General features: G+C 41.0%; 1 protein-coding gene across 8 annotated transcripts in view; it reads left to right on the forward strand.

The window, feature by feature from the left end:
• The first annotated feature begins 5,716 nt into the window (after nt 1-5,716).
• The window catches only part of Marchf8 (membrane associated ring-CH-type finger 8), an 87,341-nt gene continuing 70,134 nt past the window's right edge, over nt 5,717-22,923 (forward strand). For 2 of the 8 annotated variants that reach the window (XM_052174646.1, XM_052174650.1), the window contains exon 1: nt 17,373-17,433. The gene's annotated coding sequence lies outside the window, so the exon portion shown is untranslated. Of the gene's footprint in view, nt 5,802-5,827; nt 6,081-17,345; nt 17,434-17,496; nt 17,578-22,923 lie in introns of those variants that run through there. The other 6 variants (XM_052174647.1, XM_052174652.1, XM_052174644.1 and 3 more) reach the window with 6 other exon arrangements.

The raw sequence follows: 22,923 nt of genomic DNA on the forward strand, positions 1-22,923 counted from the left end.
AGCTCAGAATACCCAAGATACAATTCACGGAACACGTGAAGCTCAAGAAGGAAGACCAAAGTGTAGGTGCTTCAGTACTTCTTAGAAGGGGGAAATAAAATAGTCACAGGAGGAAATACGGAAACAAATGTGGAGCAGAGACAAGGGAAAAGGCTATCAAGAGACTGCCCCACCTGGGGATTTATCCCATATATAGCCACCAAATGCAGACACTATTGTGGATGCCAAGAAATGCTTGCTGACAAGAGCCTGATATAGCTGTCTCCTGAGAGGCTCTGCCAGTGACTGACAAATACAGAGGCGGATAGTTGCAGCCAAGCATTGGACTGAGTATGGTACCTCCAGTGGAGGAGTTAGACAAAAGACAGAAGGAGCTGAAGGGATTTGCAACCTCATAGGAAGAACAATAATATCAACCAACCAGACCCCCTCAGAGCTCCGAGGGACTAAACCACCAACCAAAGAGCACACATGGTGGGACCCATGGCTCCAGCCACATATGTAGCAAAGGATGGCCTTGTTGGGCATCAATGGGAGGAGAGGCCCTTGGTCCTGTGAAAGCTCAATGCTCCAGTGTAGGGGAATGCCAGGGGGTGGGGAGTTTGAAGTGGTTGAGTGGGTGAGCACCCTCATAGGAGCAGGGAGAGTGGGGATTGGATAGGGGTTTTCCAGGGGGGGAAACTGAGAAAGGGGGTAACATTTGAAATGTGAATAAATAAAATATCCAATAAAAATTAATAAGCTTCCATAGTTAAGTGGCCACATTGTGATATCCCAGAAGTACCATGGTCTTTTAGTATTTTTTATTCTGTCCCTTAGGTGATACTGAATGTATATGTGCCTCTTTGGGTATATGCAAGTAATGTAGATAGGATCTCTGTACTTGTGTGGATAATGTTGGATTCACTTCTTCAGATTGTAAAATAGTCATTCTAGAGAATATTGATAGCCACCTTTAAAATGGTTGTTTCAAAAAAATTACAGAAACAAGGCTGTTCTCTGAGTTGAGTTACTGTAAATGGGGTCTCTGATGAGACTCCTAGAAAAATGGAGATTTATAGCTGTGAAGGAAGGAAGACCCTAAGTAGTCACTGAGTTCAAAATCTCAAACAAGCAACTTCACCCATATAATGGGTGAGTAGGTCTTTTCTACCGTTTCCATACTTCCTTGTATTTCTAGCCTTCTTGATTTCTCTTCTGATCCTTAAGTGCCTCAGAAGGTGGAGGCTCCACCTCTTATAGTTGCTTTAGACTTACTATGGACGTTGAACATACCCACTCAAATATCAAAGAGTCTCTGTCTGGACTTATGGGATGTCTTAGTCAGGGTTTCTATTCCTGCAGAAACATCATGACATAGAAGCAAGTTGGGGAGGAAAGGATTCATTCAGATTTCATTTGCACATTGCTGTTCATCACCAAAAGAAGTCAGGACTGGAACTCAAGCAGGCCCGGAAGCAGGAACTGAAGCAGAGGCCATGGAGGGATGTTACTTACTGGCTTGCTTCCCCTGGCTTGCTCAGTTTGCTTTCTTATAGAATCCAGGACTACCAGCCCAGGGATGGCACCACCCACAATGGGCCCGCCTACCCTTGATCTCTAATCGAGAAAATGCCTTACAGCTGGATCTCATGGAAGCATTTCCTCAATGGAGGCTCCTTTTTCTGTGATAAAAAGCTCCAGCTTGTGTCAAGTTGACACACAAACCCAACCAGGACAGGGGGTATGATCTTGCTTGGAGATTGGTAGGCTGTCATTTGAAGGAAATCTAGAAAACAGATGTTAATACTCAAGACATCAAATCACATAAACAAGAGCAGATATATTCAATTGTCATGACTAGGATTAGCACTTAAAATAGCAAGGCCTCTTTATCATGAGTGTGTGCTTACCATGATGTTAGTGAATGATTAAACAGGGCAGAATCAGACAGATTTAATTTAGGCTTGTAAATCTTAGTGAATTGAGGACACATTGTTCTTACACTGTTGCCAAAGTATTGAGTGTGATTAGGTCTTGTGATATAGCTGCCGTAATCTTAAGTTTTGAGTTTAAAAATGATGTCCTAAATGAAAAAACACCATTTAAAATACTGAAAGCAATGTGTCTTTTATTTTTAGTTCATTTCTTCTTATTGGTAATAACATTTCATTGTATGTCTGTCTTGTAGTTTCTCTGAGAAAGCCTAGAAGACATGGTACTCTGGTAGTATGCTAGGATGCCTCATGCCCAGATCCTGGCACAATTTCCCAGCTCTCTGTGGGACAAGGCTTTATAGGAAATGGCAGGCAAGCGAGGGGTTTCATGCTGGCGAGTATCTAACTGTATGGCTATTGTATGCTGACAGCTGAGAGAAAGCAAAACCATGAACCGTCACAAACTGGTCTGAAAGTACATCTGAGACAATCAGTCTAATCTTTGACTGGTGATAGGAAGTAGCTAGGGAGTAACTCTGGGCTATGGTTCAAGGACAAGTGATGAGATTTTCCCTGATACTTGGGTGTATCTTGGGTTCAGCTGAAGGTCAAGTTTTTCTTAAGATGGAGGCTGGTCCCAAGATGGAGTAGGTTTGATCTCTCACTTCAATAATGATGACATGCCAGAAGGACACTAGTCACATTATTGTGCTCTAAGTGGCCAGACCTCAAATCTGTGCAAGAAGATATCATTGAGTTAAAACTCAAAGAATGAAACTCTTCCTAAGAGGCATTAAGGGTTAGAACTTCAACATCATGAATTTAGAGGATAGACTTTAGAATTTAACAGATACCAAATTATGCAGTGGTTTCAAATTAATCTCTGAAAACTGAGTTGTTTGATGCAACAGAGTTTATTTCTTACTCATAAAACCCAGTAAGCTGAGCAATTAGGCAGCTGCCCAATAAAGTAGCTTGGACTCAGGCTGTGTCCCCACATAGCTTCCCAGTGCTCATGAACTGTTGTGGTTGCAGAAGAGAAGCTGGAGGGCTGTTTGTGTACTTAACTGTACTTATCTACATACGTAAGTCCTCAGGCCCTTGTTGTTCATCAGGGGCTGGAATATAGCACAACCCTGGATTTACTGCATAATTGCAACCAAAGAAGGAGATCCAAAGGGTCAGTTATGTGACACTGTCTTCTCAAACAACCAGAATCATGTTTATTAAACAATGAAAGAGAAACTCAAAAATTCTTATGCACCCAACAACCTCCTAAGATCTGCCCTAGCTCACTGTCAATGATTGCAGCAAATTGTTTTAAGATTTTAGTTGATCATATGTATATGTATATATTACATATAAATATACATATATATTTGTGCATACACACACACACACACACACACACACACACACACATATATATATATATATATATATATATATATATATATATATATATATATATATATATATATATATAAACCATAGACAGATAGGATAGATGGATACAGTGTCTTGTTTTGTTGCTCAGGCTAGCTTCAGGGCTTGATTCAACTCGGTGATCTCCAGCCTCAGCCTTTGGTATAGGTGGGGCCACAGGCATATGCCTCCATGCCCACTTTTGGATTTTTTTCTATTCTAGAATTGTCTAAACACCTTATTCTAGAAGAATGAGTCTTCTGCTGAGTTCAAAGAAGTTGGCTTCATAAACAACAAAAACAAAGAAGGAAAAGTGTCCTGTTGTCTAGGACTGGACTCTCTGGAGCCATGAGCCACAAGAAACCTTTTCATAAGCTATCCAAGGTGTTGCACTTGTGGGAAGCTGTCCAAGACTTAAAATCGGGATGTGTGGATTCAAGGGCTGCTTTTCCACAGCATAGGTAAGACATAGCTCTTTAGCTCTTGTTTCTGTTATTCCTCACACTTCAGATCCACTGTGTTCAATGCCATTATGATCATAGACACTAGCAGTATATTTTGTCACCTTTTGTAGGTCAACTATGTAATCTAGGCTTGCCTTTAAGTTCATGATCTTGGAAACCTCCCAGGGGCAGAAATTACATGTGCTCACTGGCTGTAACAGCATCTTTTGTTTGCAACGAACCCGTAAGTGGTAAGTCAGTATGTGCTTCATGTACTTAACCATTTGGAGAGTTGGGTGTGACTAGTTCTAGGGTAACATTGGTCTCCTCACTTATGCCTCATTTGTCATGCCATAATCTACAATCTAGGAGGGGAGTCATCCCCATTAGCATAGACAGGATTTTACCAAAGGTCACAAGGCTTCTTAGATGGAGTATATCGTTACCTCTAAGCAATTCTTTTTCTTTCTTTCTTTCTTTCTTTTTTTTTTAAAGCAGCTTTACATTCTACGTACAGAGGCTTCTTCTCACTTTCGGTTTGTTTTCTTGTTTGGACAGATGCAAGATTTTGGTCTCAGGACTCTGAACTTTGTTTTAGATGAAGAGAGGCTTCAGAAATCTCTTGGGTAGTGATCCTTGAGTCAGGACCCTCTAGCTTTGCCTAAATAATAATAATCTTCCCAGCTCCACAACTACTCAGACACTTCTAAAACTTGCAAGTCTTTGTCACTTCCTATAGGATGGCAGGCTTCCACACCCCCAGTCACTTACTGACTCTTTTTGCTCATCAGCTGTGGGCATATACTACACTAACACAAGTATTATCCTGTTTTATAGGAACGCCTCCTGCCACCGGGGTGGGAAGATTTTCGCTGGTTGCAGCTGCCACTTCTCACAGCCAAAATCTTCATGAAAAATTTCACCATTGCATCTTATGTATGAATGTTGCTTTCAAGGTGATTTACAGGAATGAACCCATTTTTGCTTTGCTGAATGGATCCAGATGTTTTGTCTCTTGACAGTTTGCTCTCTAAACAGCCAAGTATGCAAAGCGACCAACATATTTGAGTATGCCGTGTAACTTGATTAGCTAAACTAACAGTCCTACTTCTAGACCACAGAAAATTGTGGAGTACGGAGGGGATTTCCTTACAAATCTCTTATGAATTAAAAAAAAAAACAACTTTTAATGTACCGTGTAATAAAGGCTATTGAATAAATAAAACTGCCAGTGGCCGAAACCTCTCCTGTAAGGTATGACTTAGAAACATTTGAATGGTAAGAGATAGTAAACGCTAAGAATGAAACTCAGTGATAGCTTCAGTGAGAATCCCTGGTCCAACCAATGGTACTGGGGGGGAACAAGTTACAAAGAACACCAAGGTACAGGTATAATCAGGGAAGAGTTTAATGTAGACAAAGTAGAGTCAAATATTTACTTACACCTGGCCACATGGACAGCAATATCTTTATAAAAATTGTTATGAATATCATTTTTACATATCCACACCATATACAATCAGAATCTCTCTAGGGTAGGGTGTTGAAACAAAAACAAAAAAACGAAAACAAATCCCCAGTTTGCCCATACACGCGTTTTTTACGGCTTAGTTCCCGCCGCTCCCACTTTCACGCACCAGAAGGTTCACCTTTCTCCACACTGAGAAGGTGAAGCCAGGCGGAGTCTAACAGCCTCGCCCAGCGCCAGTCTCCCTGAGCGCCGCCGCCACCCCGCCTTCCCAGCGCCCCAGGTCGCCGCAGCAACGCTTTTGCCTGAGGCGCGACGGGGCACGTGACCGGCGCGTCACGTGACCGGTCAGTCGGCGTCCTCTCGCTGGGTGGTGTAAGCTGCGCGCTGACCCGGCGGCCCTGCTGCGTCCGGCCTGTGTCATGCAGGAAGCGGGCCGCGCGTGGAGCTCCGCGCCCACCTGAGCTGCTTGCACCGAAGCAAGGCGCGTCGTGGCGGGGCCCCGCGCTCCGGGCCGCCAGGGGTGTGGCCGCGGGGAGGCCGCGACAGGTGGGTGCGCGGAGGTCTCGGCCCGGGAGAGGCCGCGTGCTGCGGGGCGGGGTCCGGTCACCCAATCCGAGGGCGGCCGAAGGTCTCGGGTGCTCGCAGGTGAAGCCCTGCCCTGGCTGGGGCCGCGAGGGCGTGCGCCGAGCAGCCCGCCCTGCCTCTGCCTCTGCCTGCGCTTCAGTCTCCACGGCCGAGATGGAAGAGTGGATTCCTGTTCCCTGAGTGCCTGACGTGGCGTCCGGAGGGTGCTGCTCAAGTAGAAGCGCTGGAGGGAAAGCGTAGGTAGGCTGCTTTGCATTTTAATCGCCGCCTGGTTGCTTGTCTTTAAACGTGTTTTTCTTGGCATCAATTTGGATACTCCGTCATCTGAGTCAAGTTTTTAATAGAGAACTTATTAGGGGAGAATCATAATGGCTTATGTTCTTGTTCTCACGCTATCTTTAACGCGACTAAACCTCCCTTAAAAAGAAAACGCGCTTCTCTGAAAGCCCATTTGAGAGAAAAAACAAAGGAAGAAAGAAAGAAAGCCAGCTCTTTTTTGCCTCATTGTCTCCCCCACGTAAAGACACACGGTGGTCATACAGTTGTCAAGATTTATTATGGAGTGGTTTTGTTTTTTTGTCGTTGTTTGCTTTTTTATTTTTGCTAATTTGATGATGTCTCAAGATACATATGAAGTATGGCCCTTCCCATTATTTTTTCTTTATTTTGTTCGATTGTATGTTATGCAATTAGAGAAATAATAAGTATATAACTTATCTCCTGGAAAAAGTACCAGTATTTCTGATCAGTCCCAGGAGGGATTGCAAGTGTGTGTTTATATAGTAGACTTCACATCTACTTGCTTGGTTAGTAACTCAAAATGAGAGTGAAATATTTAGAATACTTCATTTAGAATACTCAAATCACGTTCTGTGAAAAAGAATGTATGGACTACACTTGTCAGAGTTATGGAATACCATGGACACTTTAAAAAAAAAACAAATATTGAACATCTGAAGCAAGGAAATTTTGAATTTTGAGAGATTCAGTGTGTGAGACCCTATGTTCAATAAAATCAAACAAAATATCCCGTTTGCTACAGTGAACGAGGGTATGCAGTGTGAAATTACTGAGGAAGCTAAAATAAAGAGCAGTGTGCGCCTTCCTAACCTTCTTGGAGATTTTATTGATAAGAGGCTTACTGAACTTTGCTGTCAGCAGGGAAAGCTAACTGTGGTGCAGGCCTACAATCCTGGCAGTGGGACGGTAGAGGCAGAAAGCACATTTTCAAAAGTTCATCCTCTGTGAGGGGACTGGCAGTTGGTAGTCTAATGTCTGGGCTACCCAGGTGTAGTATGTCATCTTTTCCGAGACAACTCCTTCGTTTACCTTCGCTTTAAGTTTAGGCAAACTAGGCTTTTGTCTGTTTGTTTACTGTGGCTTGGTTTGGTTGTTAGATTCTTCTCTGGGTGGGGAAATTGCGTTGCATGCCTTGGCTACATCCAGGATTGTCAGATAAAATATAGGATTCATAATTAAATATGAATTTCAGGTTAACACAAAATACGTGGAACATACCTAAACTAAAAACAAGTTTTAAGTACAGTGTTTTAAGTCCAGCATGCTTGCGTTATTTAAACTAGCACTAGGAAAAATGTAGTTCAAGGCCTGAATAGGATGGAACAGATTCTCTTGTTAAGCCTCCCTGTTGGGGGCAGCAGATGTGGTTCTGTAGTAGGGGGAATGCATAGCACACATAGGGCCTTTGTCCAGTCTCCAATACCAAAACAGCCAATGGGAGTGCAAAATGAAGAGCCCTCTTTACTGTCAGATGAACCATCTACTTGAAGGGCATCTTCTATCACAGGGGTTCTGTCCCTCCTTTTCCTCTATCATGTTCTGTTTCTTCACTTTTCTTTCTGAGGATTGAGCATAGAGTCTCACACAAACCAGGCAACTAACTGCTCTGCCACTGTTCTGCAGCCCACAGCCAGTTGTATTTAATATCATACTTGTATACTGTATTGACATCATCTCCTTGCTCTCTCCACTCTCCCTGCGCCCCCACAGCTCCCTCTGGAACACATGGCCTCTTAGCCTCTTATTCTTTATTATTGTTTTACACACACACACACACACACACACACACACACAACCACTTGAGATTGGAGTAACCAGTCAGGGAGCTTATCCCCAGAGAAGATTGATTTGCTCTCTCAGCAGCGATTGATTGCCTGTAGCTCTTCTCCCAAGGGTGGGCCCTTGTGAGCTCTCCCTCATCCACAGTGTCATATCAGAAGTGCTGCCATTGTTCAGGTCTCCCTAAGAAACCATACTGATGAGATTTTGTGGCCACCCCGTCCCTGTCATATACAGAAGACACTGTCTTGTAGCAGACATCCTGGGCATCTGGCTCCTCCATCTTTGCCCTGTCTTCTGATGTGTTTCTTGAGTCATAGTGTTGTGTTGTAGATCTCTCAGTTAGAGTTATTCACCCAACAGTCAGTTGCTCTCTGCATTTTCTCACCTTGTACCTTTCTGTAATGGTTCCTGTCTGTCACAGAAAGAAGCTTCTTTGATAAGGAGTATGACCTTATTTGTGGATATGAGGATAAGTATTTACAATGCAGTTAGAAATTATGCTGATTTACTAACGCAGGTTTTTCTCTAGGATCAGAGATATCACCAGTCAGGGGTAGTTGGCTAGATTTATAATATGAGACATTTCCTCCTCCTGTTGTGCTGGCTCTAAGTCCAATTAGATGGTTATTGGTTACTCTTAGGACATAAGTGCCAGTTCCTAAGTTACTTTGCTATTGCTACTGAAAGACATCATGACAAAGGCAACTTGTAAAAGAAATCATTTAACTGGGGGCTTGCTTACAGTTTTAGAGGGTGGGTTTGTGACCATCTTGGTGAGGAGCCTGGTAGAAGCTGAGAGCTTACATTTGACCCACAAGCACGAGGCAGGGATGATGGGGTTGGGGATGGAGGCTGTGGGGGGAATAGGCAGTCTGATTGACTAGGTCTGGTGTGGGCTTTTGAAACCTCAAAGACCAACTCCATTGACACACTTTCTCCAACAAGGCCACACCTCCTAATCCTTCCCAGAACAGTTCCACAAGTAGAGACCAGACATTCAAGTATATGAGCCTCTGGTGTCATTCTCATTGAAACCACCACATCTCTGATGCACCTTCTGGAATATCTTGTCTTTCTGGTCATTGCTGTGTTTTGTAGGTGGCACAGCTGGGTAGAATTGTTGGGCTTTTCCCTCTATTGGCAGATTGCATGGCGTTTTCCACTACTGTAAGAGCTAGTCCTTAAGGAAGACATTTTCAGGTCATATCCAGCCTAATTCCTCCAAGTCCTGTGTCTGAAATATGTGATTTCTTTAGCAAAAAGGAGTTACCTTCAAACTTTGGGAGGCAACCAAGAACAATGGCAATAGCCTGTATTGTTTTGGTAGACTCTGGCTCCCCTGCCTAACCACTCCAAAGGAAGTCTTCCATGACTGGCCCTGGAGTTTTTGATAGGTAGTCTGTAGCTTTTGAGGGGGAGGGAGTGTTGTTATCCCAAGTGGCATAACTTTGTTTCAGCTAGTACACACATATGCACATATATTTCTATGTATTCTATCTGTTTTAAGTAAACAAAATAATCTGCTTTCCCATGGCTTTTTCAAAGGTCCTTGATGTGATTTATTTCTCCTCCCTCTGTGTAGTGTCCTTGTTTTTCCAGGAGCGTTTGTTGATTTTCTCTTTTTTTTACTATTGATCTGCATGTCTGTTTTTGTGCCAGACTCATGATGTTTTATTATGATAGGTCTGTAATATATCTTGAAATCTGGAGTGGCAGTCCCTTTGATATTGTTCTTTTTTGCTCAGGATTGCTTTACTATGCAGGATTGTTTGTGATTCACAAGAATTTTAGGATTCCCCCCTGTTTCTGTGAAGTAGCATAGGGACTTTTTATTAAGATTATACTGAATCTGTAAATTTCTTTTGGTAGCATGGTCATTTTCACAGTATTAGTTCTACCAATATATTAGTATGGGCGAGCTTTCCATTGTTTAGTGTATAACTCATTCTCTTTATTCAGAGATTTGCAGTTGTTATTGGAGAGATCTTTCATTTTGTCAGTTAGGCTTATTCCTAGACATTTTATTTTGTTTGATAATGGGATTGTGCCTATAATTTCCTTTTCTAAGTGTTTGTTATTGGTGTCAGAACAGCTACTGAACCAAGAAGTGGTGGCGCATGCCTTTAATACCAGCAGTGGGAGGCAGAGGCAGGTGGATCTCAGTTTGAGACCGACCTGATCTACAGAGTGAGTTGCAGAACATCCAGAGCTATACAGAGGAACCCTGTCTTGGAAAACCAAAACCAAAATCAAAAACACAAAAAACCCAAGCAAACAAAAAAGAAAGGCTGCTGAATTTTGTAAGGTGATTCGTATCCAGCCATTTTGCTGAAAGGGTTGATTATTTCTAGAAGTTTTCTAATGAAATTTTGAGATCTCTTATGTATAGTGTATCCTCTGCAAATGGGTAATTTGACTTCTTTTCCTCTCAGTATCCCTTTAATGTCCTCCTGTTTTATCGCTCTAGCTAGTGCTTTGAGCTCTATATTGAAAAGGAGTAGAACCAGTTAGTGGGTAGGCCTGTCTTAGTCTGATTTTAATGTGCTGTTTCTATTTTTTCTCCAGTTGGGGTTATGTTGGCTTCTGATTAATTTTAATTGAAGTCTATTTTGTTTTATCAGAATAGAGACACTTGCTTGCTTCCTAGTCCCATTTGCTTGGAATGGTATATTTGTTTGTTTTCTTTTGCTGTGATTAGCCCTATGACATCAAACAAACAAGCAAACAAAAAACTTCAGGAGAAAATGGTTTATTTCAGCTTATGGCTTAAAGTCTATCATGAAGAAGAGTCAGGTAGAAACTTGAGGCAGGAACCTGGAGGCAGGAACAGAAGCAGAGAAGCCATAGACAAAAGCTGCTTACTGGCTTGCTTCCTGTGGCTTACTCAGCCTGCCTTATTATAGTATCCAGGACCATCTGCCCAGGGGTGGCACTGCCCACCATGGGCTAGGGCCTCTCACAGCAGTCCTTAATCAAGAATATGCTCCACAGACTTACCCACAGGCCAATCTGATGAAAATAGTTTTCTCAATAGCGGGTTTTCCTCCTAAATGACCCTAGATTGTGTCAAGTTGACAAAAAAACTAAGCAGTGTATATATTTTTCCATCCTTTCATTTTAAGATGGCTCCTGTCTTTGAAAGTAAGATGTATTTCTTGTAGACAGTAGATAGGTGGATTTTGTTTCTTAATTCACTCAACAAATCTGTTTTCCAATTGGGAACTGGGTTACTAATACTTATAAAAGTATTTGTTGATAACTGCCATTTTGGGGAGGGGTTTTCATTTGGTTTATTTATGTCTTAGTCCTATTTTGTGTTTCAGTATTACAGCTTCATTTGTTTTATTTCTATATTCTTTTGGATGTGCGTACTTATTTATTCAGTCCTAGGGCAATTCTAGGGCTAATTTGTTGGAAATGAATTTATTATTTATGTACACTGTGTATGTGCCTGGTGCCTGCAGAGGCCAGAAGAGTGCATTGGATCCCTTACACTTAGAGTTACAGAGAGGTATGAGTCACCACATGAGTGCCTGCAATTGAACCAAGGTCTTCTGGAAGAGCATCCATTCTTAACTGCTGGGCCATCTCTTCCATCTTGGAAGTAATTTCTTTAAGCCTAATTGTATAGTAGAAAGTTGTTCTTTGTCCTTCAACCCAGACAGTTTTGCTGGGTACAGTAGTCTAGGTTCTCATCCATGGTCTATTAGAACTTAATCATTGCCTTAGGCTCCAGTGGCTTTAGAAACTTTCCATTAGAATTCAACCATTGCTCGGATGGGTTTTCCTTTACATGTGATGTATGCTCTCTCACCCCACCCCCTTTCCCCCAGAGCTCTCTTCTTGTTGTCTATTAAATACTTCTACTATAATCTGCTGTGAGGAGTTTCTTTTCTGGTCATGTCTACTTGGTTTGAGTGTGCCTTCCTCTATTGTGTGATCTTATTGACGATCTGGTCTGTGTTGTCAATCTAGAACTTTTGTCTTCATCTGTGCCTATAATTAGACAACTTTTCAAGGTATCCAGGTGATTATGTGTTCTTTTCATTTTTTTTAAAACTTTTCATAGTTTTTGTTTGAGTAGTTCACATCTTCTCCATCTTCAAGTCTGGGCAACCTCCTTCTCTTTGATCCCTACTTCCCGGGCTTTCCCCCAGTCATGTCACTGAGTTTCATTTCAGATCATGTTCTCTTCAGTATTTTTAGCTCTTTACTGAATCCAGCTTTTAAATCCCAAATGTCATTGTCATTTCATTTAGTCATATATTTACATTTTCTTGGCTACCACTCAGGCATATATTAGAATCCTCATTAAATTCATGGAACTGCTCTTTCTCTATCATTTTTAAACTCCTTGAAATGTTTGGTAAAGTTTGTGATTGTTCTTTTAAATTCTCTCCTGAAGTCCATCTAGGTAATTCTCACTGGATACCTCCATCTGTATCTCTATCTCCATCTATATCTGTCTATATTTATATCTGTATTTATCTGGGTGTATATATATATATATACATATATATATATATCTCCAGTCCATCAATATATGTATGTATGTATATATATATATATATATATATATATATATATATATATATATATATATTTGGATATATGTATATACACATATACACACACACACATACAGACTGAAGGAGGACATAATGTTTTGGCCTTTCATATTGTTTGTGTTTTTTGTTATGACCTGAGCACCTGAGCATGTAGACTTTTTTTTGGTTGTATGTCTGGTGTGAGATTGTAGCCTGATGCAGAAACTGTTTGAATGGAGCTGTGCCAGGGTCAGCCTGTGCCTCTTGATTGCTGAGTTATGTTTTCATGCAGCTGGACTGTTTCACTTTCCTATTAGAAGTGTCAGAGAATTTCTGTTCTACTGCCTGTATGCTCACCAGTGTTTAGTATTTGAAAATCAATTATCTAATGAGGGTCCAGGATCAGTGTGCCTAAAGAACTCTTCTTTCACATCAGCAAGAGTAGTAAGTACTTTACACTATCTGATTCCACTATTTGCATGCCAACCTAACAATGTAAAGAGAAAACTCAACCAGAAGGTAACAAAGGAAATAAATGGGTATTTCTTCAGATAGAACAAACAACTGACCAGTAACTATAGAAAAAATATGCTGAAGGGAAACACAAATAAAAATTACAGCGAAGATCTAGGATGTAATCAGAAGTCTAACTTGGGTCGTAATCACAAGGCCAAGAGTTCATCCCCACCCCATTTATAGTGAAATAACACATCACATTTACTAGAATTACTAAATATTTTTTTAAAAAGATATAAAAAGTGTTGGTGTGGCTGTGGGGAATTGGGATCTCCATATCTGGTCAAGGGAGAATGTGCAGTAGTATCAGTTCTCCAGTGCTTACATACAGTGATACACCATGGCATTATAGTTGCATTTCCAGGCAATACACCCATGAAGAATATAAATATGACCACACCAAACCTTACACATAAACCTGTGCTTTAGAATAGCTTAAATGGAGAAACAACTTAAATTTTTCATCTGATGGGGGTGGGGGGGTGGGTGCAGGGTGGTGGGGTGGGTGGTGGTGGTGGTGTGTTTGTGTGTTTGTGTGTGTGTGTGTGTGTGTGTGTGTGTGTGAAACTCAATGCCAGCCTGGCCTCATAGTAAAATCTCATCTCGAAGGAGAAAAAAATGTGGCAAAAAGATGGTGTGGATACTTAACTCACTCATGTCTTCCTCTATTGGTAGGCATTTAGTATGCTCCAGTTTTTCCCTTTTATAATGGTGTTGCAGTGGCCGGTCTTGTATAGAGATATTTAAACATTTGTGGGATGATTATTACATTATAGAGCCCTGAAAATAGGACTGTTGAGGATTTGTATTGGGTAGTGGAGTTGTTTGCCTTTAGTGAAGCTCTGCTTCCATTAATGAAATGTAGGTGCTTCATATATCACGTTTTAATTTCCATACTGGAGGACTTGGCCATCTTAAACTCTTCAGTTACCTTTCCTCTACTGTTGAGTTTTGTTATAATCTTATTTTTAGTGAAATCAATAATTAATATTTAATCAGTGACTCATTGTTGAGTCAAAGAGTCACTTAGGAGTCTGTGACTATATCCCGTCTCACTAAAAAATTTTAGTTATCTAATTTTTCCTCTATTTAATTCTTCAAATGCAAATTTTAACTTTTTTCCTGATGTTTACCATTTGTCATCTGTCCTTTTCTGGGAAAGCTTTTTCTCATCCCAGACCAATGAAATAGGAACACAGTGATTTATTTACATCCAAAGTTTGAAAAATGTCTATTATATGGTATTGTAGTGACAATAGCAACAACTACATATTTTTGTAATGCAGAATCCAACACAAGTTGATCTTATCTCCTCCGTTTGTAGCTATGCCAAGATGGCAGAGAGAGAGAGTTAGGTGGAGGGTCTCAGGTGAATGTTAAAAGACATTCCAAGCCAGACCTGAAAGTAGCTGATATCATTCCCCTACAATGTAGTGACCAGGGTTTACCCACATGACATCCAACATACTTGGAAGGCAACGGGAAGGAACCATCTTCTTGATGGCTCAGGAATAGTGAACTCTAGTGAGTGGGAAGCGCTGGCACCAGCTCTTCTCATCTCAGACCATCTCATTCTTCCTGGGACACACAGCACACAATACTCTGTGTGAAGACGGCTGTCCAGAGGCCCTTCCAGTCATGGCTGTCTGCTCAAAGTACAGATGTCTGTCTTGTTCATGGCTGTTAGTTCAAAGTTCAAAGCTCTGCCTTGGAAGAACTTCTAGGAAATGCTTGAGATTATGAAGCTGTCTTTAACTAGGTTTCTCTCAGTGCTTCATGCCATAGCTGAACTTATTTTAAGTACAAATACTTTAAAGAATTACTAGAAACCTTAAGTTTAACACTGTTGTGACAGTTGTAGGGATGTTCTAGGATTTATCCAGATGTCAGATGAGCTTGGAAGGATGACTAGTGTCACTGGTCACTGTGATTTTACCATATCACCTCTGACCTGGCTTTGTCAGTAACATGTGGATTATACTCCTTCCATAGGGGCCCTTGTGACATTAACTGAGTTATTGTAGGCTAGAATCTATGTATAAGAGCACACACTTGCTATTGACATTTGATCTCGGCATTTATTGTAGTGAAGAGTAATTATAAAAATGCAATAGAAGGGGGCTTACGGGACTTTCTGGGAGTGGGGGGCTAGAAAAGGGGAAATCATTTGAAATGTAAATAAAAATATATCGAATAAAAAATGCAATTTATCACAAAATGGGATTTTTAAAAACTTACCATTTTTTAAAAAAAACTTCACCACAAAACTTTGAGAAACTGCAGTCCTGTTACATAATATTTTAATGTTTGGTACAACTCTGAGGCAGGGCCCAGAATCTCCAGTTCACCTGCAGCTTTCCAAAGTGGCTGCTTGGGCACTGTCAAGCTCTTGGTTTTCTTTCTGCCTCATTGTGTATGTGTACCTGTCTATATGCCTATGTGTGTATCTCTCTGTGTCTTTGTGTTGCACCTATGTGTGAACCTATATGTGTATACCTGTGTATATGTGTACACCTGTGTGTATGTATCTCTGTCTCTGTCTGTCTCTGTCTCTGTCTCTGTCTCTGTCTCTGTCTCTGTCTCTCTCTCTCTCTCTCTCTCTGTGTGTGTGTGTGTACACCACGGTACTCTAATGAAGGTAAGAGGGTAGTTCTCATACCATGTCAGTTCTGAGAATCAGACTCAATGGTCTTGTCATCCCTTCGTAATTGTATGACATAAAGGGCTAGGTATAACACTATTCAGGACAAAAGGACATTTTACAACCTAGAGAAGAGAAAAAGGCTAGGAGTTGGAAGATCAAATGAAGTGAGAGAAACTTCAGGGCTGATGTACTGAGAATCATTATATTTTATTCATATGTTCAGATTGAGGGAGCCTCTATTAGTCATCACAATGAACACATTTCTGTGTTTTTATTTCTTAGCTGTGCTGGAGATTGGACTCCTGGCCTCAAGCTGGTGAAACAAGCACTTACTTTATCAACTGTTCCGTAGTTCCTCCAGCTTCATGTTTTATTGCTTTTTTTCTTTTTTAAAGACAAGATGGAGTTTTGTAGCCTCTTCTGGTCTTGAGCTCCTGCCTCAGTGTCCCACTGCTAGGAGTAATGTATATAATACCTTGCTGACTTTCTAAAGGGCAAGTTTCTAATGATTCTTCCTGTTTAGTGTTGAAACGAGCCACTTTAAGCTGTTAGTACTCCCTAATACTGGGGACAAAAGTTAAGTTAGATATGCAAATGATGTTTGGCAGATAGGTCAGAGTTATTCAAGTCTTAGGCAGTCTGGGCACTAAAGGATTTCCCAGCCATGTGGCCTTTATCAGAGGAATTTTTGGTTCAATAAAAACAAAATAAGGAGGACCTGCTGTGTGATTCAGTAGTCATGGTACTAAGCTAGGAGAGCTCTTGAGTGTCATAAAGCTAGACATTAAACTAGAGTGTTCTTGAGTGCCTTCTTGCTTGCATCTCGTATGTGTGGAAGTTCAGAAAGTGTGATGTTACAGTTTGCACAGTTCCACTCCTATAGATCTTTTGTCCTTTTTGATGATTCTCCTGGAAACAGCACTGCTATCTTCTTCATGACTAGCCTTCAATACTTGCTACCTTTCTCCTGACTCACTAAAGCTGGGCTTGTGCGTGAGTCCTTCTGTCCTGATGAGATACTCAGCTTAGCTTGTCATCATTCTGTGGGTCTTTGCCAGCTCTGCAGGAGGTGTTTGCCTGCCTGGGCAGTTTTGATAGTTGTTATCGTCTTACTGTTGCTGCTCGGAAGTAGCATTTGAAGAAACATAAGATAATGCCAAGAGAAGGCATACATACCACTCTTCTTGTGTTTCCCGTGCCTGAGGTAGAATATTGGTACCCAAAGGAACAATTCTCCCATCCTGTTGTAATATCTAATTTAGAGGCGTGTGTGTGTGTGTGTGTGTGTGTGTGTGTGTGTGTGTATTTTAGAGGTCCTAAACTACACAGCTGTCCTAACCCTGCGCTGTCTTTTTCCTGATGAATTGGAATTGGACACTGCCATGATAGTAACTTTTCTTTGGGCAGGGAGCTTCCTTGTGCATTGTAGGATGTCAGTAGCATCCTTGGCCTCTTATAAACTGCCAGCAGCACTTTCAAAGCTGTGGTGAGCAAAGATACCTCCAAAAGTCACTACTGTTGAAGACCACTGATGTACTGATGCCTCTCCCCAACTCTTTGCTAAATTAAGGTCATCCTCCTCCTTGTCTGGTTGTCAGTGTTCCCAGCGTTGCTCCTCTCTTCTGACCTCTGTGTTCTGCTAGTGAGGTGGAAAGTGTGCAAGTGGAAGTCAGACTGAGTAGGTAGGGCAGAGCTGGCGCGGCAGCACACAGATGGGTGTGTTTTGGGGTGGTGGCTAGTGATTAGATGTTAAATGTCTTTTGACCTGAAAGTGAGCAGATGACACTTCACAGAACATAATTAGGTACGTGCTGTCTGTACCATTCAGAGCCGGCCTTGGGGGTTTGGGTTGGGAAAGAAAACTTCAGGGATTGTTTGTCCTAATGTTTTTATTCTAAAGAAGCTGGAAAAATATGAAACTTCTATTTGATAAACTGCCATACTTAAGGTATCTTTAGTATAATAGCTGGAGTCCATTTCTTTGGCATGTAAAAAGTGATGTGGATGCATGGGTAAATATGAAGCAGCCAGTGTTTACTAAATGTAGCTGAGAAAGGTGTAGGCCTTGAGGCGCTGAGGGAGCAAAACGGAAGGTGGGGAGGACCCCCAAAGTGAGAAATGTTAACTTTGTCTGAGCTGGGTAGAAGGGATAAGCAAATTAGATCTCATAGCAGACCAGATTCTCACCCTCATTAATATTTTCATCGATTGCTCACTTCTAGTTCTTAAAATCTAGACTTTAATGAGTTCCTTTTTTCTTAAGATCATCCAGAATACTCATTTTAAAAACTTTAATCTCTTGACATTTTTGTTGCAACTTTTTTCCCATTTTAATATCTTTTAGTGATAGGATGTTGATGTTGTGGTTAATTTTCATATTGCAAACATGTAGATTGTGCTGAATAATTTTACTCCTATAAATATCCTTTGGTGAGTGTCTTTTGTTTTTGGAGTGTGTCCATATGTAGGTATGTGTATGAGTGTGTGTGTGTAGCACGTATTTCTCCCCTCCTGGGGGCTAGAGCTAGAGGAGGATGTCGGGGTCCTGCTACATATGGTCTCTTACTGAATCTGGAGAGATCTGTCCAGCTGTCGTCATGCTTGCACCACATGTGTTCTCTCCAGCTCCTAATGCGTGGATCTGAGTGTGAGTTTCAATCCACAGTTGAGATGATTTCTGTAAGAGAGCACAGACTTAAATGATGAAGGTATTTTTATTTTAAGGTTCTTGATTTATATTGCTGAATCACCTTCCTGAAACTGGCTAGTTAGTTATTCCTCCTCCTCCTTTTTTGTTTCTGTTTTTTGTTTTTGTTTTTGTTTTTCAAGACAGGGTTTCTGTTTCTCTGTGTAGCCCTGGCTGTCCTGGAACTCACTCTGTAGACCAGGCTGGCCTCGAACTCAGAAATCCGCCTGCCTCTGCCTCCCAAATGCTGGGATTAAAGGTGTGCGCCATTACTGCTCGGCTTATTCCTAATTCTAATTTCTGTCGGATGGTCATTTAAGGAAGTCTTTGCCAATTTTTAGAAAGAAAATTACTGATTATGAATAAAGATCTCATTATTGTGTACTTACTAGTGAAGCTGACTTGTTTTTCTTTTTTCTTTGTGAAATTTATAATTTTGTTTTATGAAATGCCTACAAATTGACAACTTCCCATTAATCTGTTGGGCATTGGTATTTTTAAAACTTTTATTTACACAGTGCTTCTTCTTTCTTTTCTACTTTTTTCATGGTAGGCATCAAGCCCAGGGCATGGTCTAACTTCCACTTCCAAAAGCTCTTACATATTAAAGTTTTTTTTTTTTTTTCTGGGGTATTTATTTGAAATATTTTTTTCTGCTTTTCCGATTTGCCTATTGCTATATGATTTCAAGCTTACAGAAAAGTGTAAGTGTATAAGGATCTGCCGTCTGCTCTTTGTTAGAGTCCACTTGCTGTAGTTTACCAGGAGTCAGGCCCTTCTCTTCTTTCTCTTATGAATTCTCAAGTTGTCTTCCTGTGCAGTGGTGACCAAACTCGATGTAGCAAGTCTATGGTTGTCCTTCTGGATGTGGCAAGTCCACAGTTGTCCTTCTGGGTGTAGCGGGTCCATGGTTGTCTTTCTGGTGCTTTACTCTTCTCTCCGTCCGTATCTAATCCACAGTCATCCTGGATTTCACTGTCATCTCAGACCCTTGACGTGCAATAGTTCCTTAATCTCTCTTTGTTCTTGACATCAGTGCCTTTGAAAGGTACTGGCCAGTTATTTTCTAGAATATTTCTACTTGAATTTCTCTGTAAAAGCCTCATGGTTATATTCAGTTTTAAATTTTAGACTGTTAAGAAAAAAACAAAAATATTTCTGTTTTTTACAGTATACCATGGTAGTATCCATGTAATGGTAGTATGTTATATATTAGTGATGACATTGGGAACTTGGGGTGAAATTGGTGCCTGCCAAACACTGCTTTTCTCTTTGAAGTTAAACTCTTCTGTACCTCATCAGACTTTTGCTCATTAGATTTGAATTGTGGGTTTTTTCATCCAGATTTCTTTCTGTATTAATTGCCTTCTATTGTGAGGAAGAACTTCCCCTCCTGCCACCTCCTGCTTGTTTATTCATTGTTATTTATTAGAATGATATATATTCATATTCTTTTAGTAACATAATTATTATAGTTTATGTAGTTGTATACGTGTTTTTACACACATCTATATTTTTGTCTTATGAATCTTCATTTGTTAATCTTTCTATAATGTAAGATTAGGTAGTTTATATTCAGGAATATTAATTTTTCCAATGGGTGTGGTGCTGAGTACCTTTAATCCCATCCATCAAGGTAGATGTAGCTTTATGAGTCTGAGGCCAGCCTGGTCTGCACAGTAAGTTCCTGACCAGATAAGGTTACATAGGGAACCAATGACCCTGTAGTAGTTTTGCTTAATACATTCTTGGTCCTTTTTTTCTCTCTCCAGTTTTCCTAGCTGTCTACCTTTTAATTGGAACATTTATGTAGCCTCTTCATATTTAATGATTATACAGCTAAGCCATATTTTTGGCATCTGAAAAAAACGCAAGATTGATTAGTAACCCTGCAATCAATACTTTTGAAGTGCTTTTGATATCTCTGTTCAAAGCCACTGTCACCTCAGTTCTTACTCTGCAAACAGCAGCCTTCCTGCTCTACCCAGCACTCTTTACAGTTAGTACCTCCCCTCCTCTCCCCCTCCCCCTCCCCCTCCCCTCTCCCCCTCCCCCACCAGCACTCTTTACAGTTACTACCTCCTCCCTCTCCTGCCCATCCCCCTTTCTTGAGACAGAGTCTCACAATATAGCCTTCATGGCCTAGTACATGCTTGTGACCCTTCCACTTCGGCTCCTGAGTGTTGGGATTGCAGACGTGTGCCACCAACCTGGTCTACAGTGTGTACCTTTTTGGTGGTGGCTGGCTCTAAATGACTCCCAATGTTAGGGATTTGCTATAGTGTTCCTGAGTGCAAGAAGATGTGATGTGCCTGAGGAAAAATATTTGTATACATAGAGAAAGAAAGAAAAACTAGGAGTCAAACAGAAAAATAGCAATGTAGATCCCTCTATACACAGATGCTATGCCTGTTGTTTTCTGTTTTCTTGTTATACTTTGTAATATTTCTCTTTATTTCATTGTTTCTCTATATAATTAAAAACTATGTTTAATTATATAAATTATATAGTTAAATATTATATTATTTATTTATTTATTTTACATGCTGACCATAGCCTCTCACTCCCCTCTACCCCCATCTATTTCTCCTCCATTTTTCTTAGAAAAGGGCACGCCGCTGCCCCCCCTCCCCTTTGTGGATATCAACCAGCCATGGCACATCAAATTGTTGTAAGACTAGACACTTCCTCTTCTGTTAATGTTAGATGAGGCAATCCAGTAGGAGCCACAGGTCCCAAAGGCAGGCAACAGAGTTACAGAGTCAGAGGCAACCCCTGCTCCCACTGTCAGGAGTCCCACATGCAGACCAAGCTACACAGCTGTTACATACGTGCAGAGGGCCTGCATCAGTCCCTTGAAGGCTCCCTGGTTGGCAGTTTCGTCTCTGTGAGTCCCTGTGAGCCCGAGTGAGTTGATTCTGAGGGTTTTTCTTGTGGTGTCCTTGACCCCTCAGGCTTCTACAATCCTTCTTCTGTAGGATTCCGTAAGCTCAGCCTAATATTTGACTATGGGTCTCTACAACTGTTTCCATCATTTGTAAGGTTGAAGCCTCTCTAATCTTTGGCCTAGGCACCAGTCTATGAGTATAGCAGAATCATTTCATTGACTTTTTTTTTCCTATTCGTGTTAGGTTCTATCCTATGTCTCTGGACTATCTAACTTCTGGGTCCTGGCTCTGCAGGCAATGTTGGGGTGGGCTCCCTCTCGTGGTGTGGGTCTCAAGTGGGACCAGTCATTGATTGGCCACTCCCACAGTTTCTATGCCATCTTCACCCCAGTACATTTTGTAGGCAGGAAAAATTATAGGTCAAAGGTTTTGTGGCTTGGTTGGTGTCCTAATTCCTCCACTGGAAGTCTTGCCTAGTTACAGGTGATGGCCAGTTCAGGTTACATATATCCCATTGCTAGGAGTCTTAGCTGGAGTCACCCTCATAGATTCCTGGGAGTTTCCATTGCATTAGGTTTCTAGCTTGTCCCAGAGATGTCCCCCTCCATTCTACTTGCTTCTCCTAGAACTCTTTCCTCCATCCTCTCACACCTGATTCCCGTTTCCATCCTCATCCCACACCGAGCCCCTTCCCTGAGCCATTTGTGATGTCTTTTCTATTTCCCCTTCACTGTGAGATTCATGCATCCCCCTTTGAGCCCTCCTGATTACTTAGCTTCTCTGGGTCCGTGGATTATAGCATGATTTTCCTGTACTTTATGACTAATAGCCACTTAGAAGAGAGTACATACCATGTTTGTCTGTTTGGGTCTGGGTTACCTCACTCAGGATGATGTTTTTTTCTAGTTCCATCCATTTGCCTGAAAATTTCATGATATTGTTGTTGTTTAATTGTGTAAATGTATCACATTTTCTTTATCCATTCTTAGGTTGAGGGACACCAGGTTCTGACTATTATAATTAAAGTTGTTGTGAACATAGTTGATCAACTATGTGTCTTTGTGATATGGTGGAGTGTATCCATAGATTGATTCCCAGTTTCTGGAAACCACCATATTGATTTCCACATGCTGCTATTTTCAACATTTTCAGTGTTCTCGTTGTCATTGTCGTCATCGTTGTTGGTGGTGTGTGTGTTTGTGTGTGTGTACATGCATGCTTTGCTGGGACAGTAGTAATATCAGTATTTCATCTTCATTCTTGAATGGTAATTTTACTGGCTATGAAATGCTAGTCAACAACTCATTTGTCATGCTGTCACCTGGGTTTTCTTATTGCTAGTGAGATCCAGTTGTAGAGATCACCTGTCTTTTGGCTATTTTTAAATCCTTTCTTTGTGTTTATTTTGAATTTATCATCGAAAGTCCATGTGTAAAGTTTTTTCTATTTATACTGCTTTGTATGTATTGTGATTCTTTAATTTAGAATGAAATCTTTAATCTGTTTTTTTATTTTTAAATCATTTTCTTTTTAAAATAAAAACATATTTTCTTGTATTGTGTGGGTGTTTTGCCAGCATGAGTGCACCACTGTGCACCACTTGCATGCTTGGTGCCCAGGGAGGCCAGAGGACAGCATTGGATCCCGTGGGCCTGGATTTACAGATGCTTGTAAGCTGCCTCATGGGTGCTGGGAATTGAACCTGGTTTTCTGGAAAAGC

This window comes from Apodemus sylvaticus, chromosome 2, assembly GCF_947179515.1.
Source record: "Apodemus sylvaticus chromosome 2, mApoSyl1.1, whole genome shotgun sequence".
NCBI classification, from domain to species: Eukaryota; Metazoa; Chordata; class Mammalia; order Rodentia; family Muridae; genus Apodemus; species Apodemus sylvaticus.